The following is a 7,281-nucleotide window of genomic DNA, read 5'->3' as shown; positions in this document are numbered from 1 at the left end:
AATATGACTTCAGAATCCCAATTCATTTCTATTTTATCTGCAGACAGCTCCTCGAGTCCTTATTAAGGAATCTTAAACTATTTGAACAGGATGTAGAAAAAGGCAGGTTTAATCAATCACTTATTAAGACCATTTTGCAAAATAAGATGCAATAAAAAATTTATAGTGTGACATTACTCAACATATTCACTTAATATAACTGCTCAAAGGGATTTTTTGATCCCTAACTTCATCTCTAGGTCAGTTTGACAAAACACATTTATTATATAAGAGCAAGAAAAAACACAGAAAAACCAAAACTGTTCATCAATCCAAGAAAAATCTAAAAATCTACCAAAATAAAATGCATCTGTGCATATAAAGAGACATCAACCAGGAGCCAGTTTGAACTGCCCTCTTCTGCCCCCTCAGCCCAACAGGACAAGTCACAGTTGACTTTGCCCCCTTGCTCTGCCCCTTAGCAGCTGATAACAGTGAGGGTGGGAGCGACAAGTTGCACTAATCTCAGCCAGCCGAGAGCATTTACATGGCACACTGACAACCAAGTGCAGTGTCTGAATGACTGACTGAGTTGAGTGCTCATAAAATGTGATAATGATGAGCCTGGGAGTCTGTTTGTGTGTGTGGGAGCGTGTCTGGGCAGGCCCCCCCCCTACACTCCTCCTCCAGGCTTCAAGGTATCGCACCTCTCACTTCCAGCTCTGTCACTGAGAAGACGGAGGTAATTGATCGGAGCCATCAAGGTGACAGTGAGCTGGATTCCAGCTCCTGCACAGCTGGGGAAACACTGGCTCGTTTCTTAAGCTCAGCTGTTCCTCAGAAGCGCTCCACCTGCTGGAACAAAGCAGGGAGAGCTCCTGTTTTCTCCTCTATGAGCCTGTTGTTCTCGCTGAAGCCCAAAGCTGGCTGAGACTGTGCCACAGAAACATTCTGTTCCTCTGCCTCGACCCGTGCACACACTGATTCCAAAAAGGAGAGGTAGTGGGAAGACGGAGGGAGAATCGTACAAAACAAATAAATAATGTCATGTCTCCAAGCCACAGGAATTCCATTCTGGCAGCAGCACTCTCGCTGTAATAGCGGGAGAAGAACACAGGCTCTATCTAACCCAGATGTGTTTTCTACTGCTAACCACTGGAAAGTCCTGCTCTCAGCAGAGCGAGCTACCTTTCTTTGCCCCACCTGACACGGTATTAGCTTGCACGTGGACCTCACATGCCCTCAGCTGTCATTAATCTGTTATGCAGGCCAAACTTGAATGGCCAGGTGATGCCTGCAGGAGTCAGACTGCACTCTTTCTGATCTAGGTTACTTTCCTTCTCCTGTTAACCAAAAACAAAGCCAAAAAACTAAGCCTAGCAGTCTAGTAGTCACTATGCAGAAATATTTGCATGGATCAGAAACTGTGCAGTGCGTAAAAACAACAAAGTTAAGGGAATCTCCAGAGAAAAATTCCTTTGCATTACACTGTGCTAGCAACAAACATGCTGCTTAGGGTGTGTGTGTTTGTGTGTGTGTGTGTGGAGGAAGGGAGGAGGTGGTTTTAGGTTCAGGGGTCACGCTCCAGTCTGGGACACTTGCAGTATGGAATGCTGGGAGAGGACAAAGCAGATGGGAGCTCTCCCTTGCTGTGTGTGTGTGTGTGTGGGACACCGCCGGCAGAGTCCCTGCAACACCCCTCTCCCCTCCCCTCCCCTTCCCTGTCTCCGAGCACAAAAGTGTGGGGGCCATCCTGCGTGACCAAAATGAGGCAGGCACAGACAACCTTGTCTGAACCCAGCACTACAACTACTGCTGCTGCTGCCTCCCCCAGCTGGGGAGACAGATACTAAGAGTGTGTGTGTGTGTGTGTGTGTGTGTGAGCTTCCTGATGTTGTGAAATATACACTGCAGTGCACAGGAAGTGGCCATCCAGATTATCTATGCTGTGTCTAACAGCTGCAGGCACCACAAGGTTAGACGAGTGCAGGATCATATGATGGAGAGGAGGGAGTCAGGGGGTATATGGATGGTGTTTGTCATGGTTGAAATTACTCCAAATATTGCACATGAGCTTTTGGTGCCTTGATGTCATTTAAGTTCGTTTTCATGCAGGGGGCAACAAACTGGTTAGTTATTATTATTATTTTTCCCTGGGGGCTTGGGTGTAAAATGGAAAATGATGTTATATAAGCAGAGATAAAGATTTTATTTTATTTTTTAAACATCACTGCACCTTCCTTGGAAATGCATACCACATGAAACAGACAGCATCAAGTGCTATATTCCTTTCCTGTAAACAAAGGATCATTCAGCTCTCTGTAGCCTATTTCCAGAAAACATGATTCCAAAAATGATCCGGGTGAGGTCGCGCGAGAGACGATTAAATTGATTCAGTCGCTTTATCAAAAGCAGATACGGTCTGGCTCTATAAAATAAAAGCCTCAGACAACAGTGTCATACCTGGAAAAACGCACGCATGACAGCTTCTTCTGTCCATCACATTAACACAAACTTCTGGTCATTAATGCGTCACCGTAACTGATTATGATAAGTGAATATATACATGTGCTGTTGAGGGAATTTGTTCAAACAATGAAGGAGCTCACCTGGCTCGCAGCCTAAAGTGTGAACGGTTACACAATCAATCATCGATCAAAAATCAATGATTAAATCTGGCCTAAGGTGCAGGTCCCGAGGCCAGCCAGTGCTCTCTCCCCGCTGACCCGATCACTCCTCGTGATTAATGCTAATTGTAATGACAGCAGCCCTGTCAGCTGTGTGCTCAGATGTAGTGCCTTCAGGAGTCGCTCTAGTTACAAGAGGCGCACCAGCACCGCTGAGGTGAACAAGAACAACTCCACACGGGCTGAATACACAAAGCCGACCTCATCAACAGTTCACATAAATGAATCCACAGCCGAAAACACGGGCGAAATGCAAAGCGAGACACTCCCGACGTGAGCTGCGAAGTTACTACCAACCTGAATAATCAGCGATCGATATACGAATCAATAAGTGAATGAAGCGGATTGTTGGAATCTCGCCTAAATCAACAAATTATTCTAATTCTTCGCCGTTATCAGATTGTGATCAGCTGTGCTTGAACTACCCACGAAGCCAGTTAGTCTAAACTCACTTTAACGAGCAGCCGACCGTGTCAATATTTATACAATAAACCGTCAAGTTAAAAGGAACGCGACTAAATGCAAAGTGTGTTCTCAAAGAAAATCCGTCCACTAAACCACGAGAATTCATCTCTGACGGGATTTCCTCACACCGCTACACAAATACTCCATTTAAATGACTCCGATACAGAGGAAAGAACATTCAAACTATTTGGTTTCCCTCCTCCGTTGAGGTTAAACACATAAATTACGGTGTTCAATAACCCAACAGCGAACTCCCGATTCTGCTTGTACTCACCACCAATTCAAGTATCCGATCACCATTAGTGACAAAATAGCGTTGGATAAACAGCCGATGGGGTAACGGTGGAAGTAATCCAAATGGCACAAATAAATACAGCGCTTATCCCCGCATATACACGGCTCTCGGTGCTATTGTCTGTGTGTCTCGCTGCCGCACGGGGCTCCGTACCAGCTGAAGCGCTTCCCTTGTCTGTAGCAGACTGCCGAGAAGCGCAGCCTTTTTCGTCAGTGGAAAACTCCCTCCTGGCGTCTGGTCTGACGCAGGCGGTGACACAGGGAGGCTGCCCACGCCGCTTCCTGCCCGTCCTCCTATGTTACTGTACCCGTACTACCTGCATCAGATATTACATATGCTTAGCCGTTGTATTAATAGCCTACTAGAATAAAATGTCACATAAAAAAAAATTAATATGTACTCACCATTGAGCTACTGAGGGGTGAGGGTGAGCCTCTGGTGGTGAGTTTGTGAAAATATTTTGTTGCTATAGATAGATAGATAGATAGATAGATAGATAGATAGATGGATAGATAGATAGAAAAAAACGTTATTAATCCCAACTACAAATTGCAATCAGTCTCCTACAGAATAATAAAAAACATTAGAAACTGAACAAGTAAAACGAGGACCATATATATGTGCACACACACACACACATACACACATACATACATATAATATACACAATACAATATTCTGATATTCTGGAATATTCATAAGAATCAAATTTCTCTTGTATTCTACTGTCGCTTGCACTGAACTGACAATAAGAGCCAACAGCGAGACTCAGATCACAATCATCCCTGAAACATCTCCCATCTTCACATAATAATAACAATTCTTCAATGCAACTTCGTCCTAACTTACTGGGAACTTCTATGAGCCACTTGTATGGATCCTCAGATTCTTATCTATGTGAGCAAAGTGAGTGGCAGTATCACCACTGGACGAACAACATCTTCTCTAATAGTGACGTGGGAGGTGCTGTAATGATGTGTGGTGTGGCTTATTTCCAGTCAAAGGAAAACACTGACTAAGCTCTATGAAATTATGACTCACTTTCTTTTTCATGGAACACAAAAGTGAACTATGGTTTCAGAGGAAACAACTGTCTTTACCATAAAGAAATAATCATAAATACATTCTTAAAAACAAAACATCACTTAATTCCAACCACTGGGGAATACCATGAGATATGGCTGAAAGGTCCACAAAAGCCAGTAAATGGACGCGGAGTCATAACTTCTCTTTTTAGCTGCCATTTAGGACACTGAAGTTATGTCCTTTAAATTTTAGCAACTTTATGGGAATTAAACCTAAATATTTACACATGGTGGATGTTGTCTTTCTTGTATTTTTAGACTCAGTGTCCTTAAAGGAATAGTTCATAATTTTGGGAAATAAGCTCATTTGGTTGGCTGAGAGTTCCATGAGGTGATTGATGCCGCTCTCATATCTTTACATGAAATATAAAGTGCCACCTCCAAGGCTCATTATTTGATACTTTATAATAAAAACAAATAAATAAACAAATGTAAAAATGACATCTGATATTTTCTGGGGGTTATATGCTGGACTGTTTCTTGGCTTGGATCAGCTGCCGGGTAACCACAGGAGACTCTGCTCCAAAATGTAGAACCGCTGCTTTGAGTTTGACTACTTTTACAGCAACAAAAACAACTACATAAACGATTCCTGACAGCACAAAGACGGCTTTGAAACAGCATTTATACCTTTACTTTGAAAATCAAAAATCTTTATATTTCCGATTCATTTCCATTCGTGTCCTTATACAAACTGTGCAATGTGACAATTTAAATATGAGGAAGTTGGGTTTTTAAATAGTTGATTTACTATGGAAGGAATTTCCATGAAAGGCCTGTGCCATCGATATAAAACTAGAAGAAATATAACTGAGCAACTGACTCATACAATATGAAAAATTGAGACTTTATCTTGTTGCGGGTTAAAAAAGACTTTGACATATGACCATAGCATCTGTCAAAGTCCTGAAATGACTGTTCAAAGGTCAAGAATGATTTTCCACCCTGAAGTTCATTAGTGATTTCTCATCAGCTCTCTAATGACGAAATTCCAAAGTGTTGTAATCACTGATAGGATCGGTCTGCAACACCTCTTCTCCAGAAGCAGTTTCACAGCGCGGCATGCAAGTTCGCGACAGCCGAGGATCGCAAGCGCGCGCACACCGACATTCTACACACACACAGCACCACCTGAGACCACACACACACACACACACACTACATCAGCAACCACAAAACAGCAACAAGGCACCCTTCCCTCCTCTGCTGAATTCCTCTCAGGTATTTACAAGTGTAGCTGCCCACGGCGCGCGCACTGAGATGCTTTGCTTTCACTCTCAGCTGGACCTGAAGACTGAGGCAAAGTGTTCTGCCAATGTCAATACAGGTGCTTGACTAACATATTTGGGGAGAGGTCTCTTAAAGCTGTGTACATAGAGCTATGCTAATTGTCTCCCGCTAATAGAGGGGCCTTTTCTCACTAGCCTGTTGAGCCTGGGGGCCCCCATTTAGGGCGTCAGCCACGGAGGCAAAACAAGGCCATCAAGCTGAATGACAGCAGCAACAGTTCCATTATTGGCCTTATTGGGCCCACTGTGTTTCTGTTTTCAAATTAAGACATGGTTCCCCAGTTCATAAGTAATACATCATGGAAATTACACGACACAGTATCCAAGAGTGTTTGCTTGATTTTAGTTATTGACTTTGAAGGTGCTAGTTTCACTTCAGAGTGCAACAGTGAATGACTTTGTGATAATGATGATGTTAGATAAGACTGATCATGGCCTTAGCCTTAACATTTTTGTTAGAGGAAATGGAAGGAGTGGAAGATGTTGAAGAGCAGTGAATCCCAACCTGGGGATCAACACTGAGGGGGTCACAAGACTATTAACGGGATGAGAAGTTTTCTCTAATTTCAATGCATTTATTGTGAAATACGGGACACTTTTATCACTTTAAGTATCTAAAGTTCTTCAAAATAAAACAAGCCGGGAAAGACAACCCACTCTAGTTAAACTGCACATGAATAATCAATTAGCTTAAAGCCAGGGCAAGGCAGTAAAATAAAAGATTAAATATATAAATGAGCAAGTAAATAAACACTCAATGGTGCTATCTGCACGTGGAATCTTATCTCTGATAAGACGACACACGTTGCACTAACAATACTGGCTGGGGTTTTGTTTTTGTTTTTCTTGTGTCCAAGGTGTTTAACATAGTAGGTGAGGGTGTGTGACGTGGTAATGCTCCAGTACGAGCCTGGGAGTCTGTATGTCCAGACAGACTCCACCCAATTAGCTTCCCTGTCGCCCTGGAACTCTTCAAGACACAACAATGAACCATCCACGGCCCCGAGGAAGAAAACCAACAGTCACATGAGCAGCAGCAGTCACAGCCATTACTGAAGAATTCTGCTCTCTTCACACACACACACACACACACACACACACACACACACACACACACACAAAAAATCACCAACATTAACAATTAGCCCTCTGTTTGACAAGTCCCAGAGAGCCTGGAGACATTCTTGCTCTGCCACTTCTGTGATACGGTTCAGAGTAAAGCGCCTAATTATAGCAGCAGCGTTGGCAAACATCGGATCACTGACACAGGTTCAACAATGTCGTTTTGACTGACACACATTATGTAACACTCGAATCTGGGTGACTTAAAAACTAGCCGTGAGTTTTTCTTTTTCTTTTTGGTCTTTGATGAAGTGTCCTTCATGAAGTTCTCTTGAGATAAACAGGAAATGTCTTTGTGGTGGAACTCATACTTTTTATGTTGCCCTTTGAAGTCCCATGTCAGACTCATCAGTTCCCTT

The 7,281-nt window shown here is 43.1% G+C and overlaps 1 protein-coding gene across 1 annotated transcript in view; it reads right to left on the bottom strand.

The window, feature by feature from the left end:
* LOC111221024 (cysteine/serine-rich nuclear protein 1-like) overlaps positions 1-3,584 on the bottom strand; it is a 15,598-nt gene extending 12,014 nt beyond the window's left edge. The window contains exon 1 of the mRNA XM_022744346.1: positions 3,406-3,584. The gene's annotated coding sequence lies outside the window, so the exon portion shown is untranslated. The remainder of the gene's footprint in view (positions 1-3,405) is intronic.
* Positions 3,585-7,281: the final 3,697 nt, after the last annotated feature.

Source organism: Seriola dumerili, unplaced genomic scaffold (assembly GCF_002260705.1).
Source record: "Seriola dumerili isolate Sdu_G_001 unplaced genomic scaffold, Sdu_1.0 BDQW01000079.1, whole genome shotgun sequence".
Classification (NCBI taxonomy): Eukaryota; Metazoa; Chordata; class Actinopteri; order Carangiformes; family Carangidae; genus Seriola; species Seriola dumerili.
Note: the sequence above shows the minus strand (reverse complement) of the source record. Positions and strands in the feature narration are given on the sequence as shown.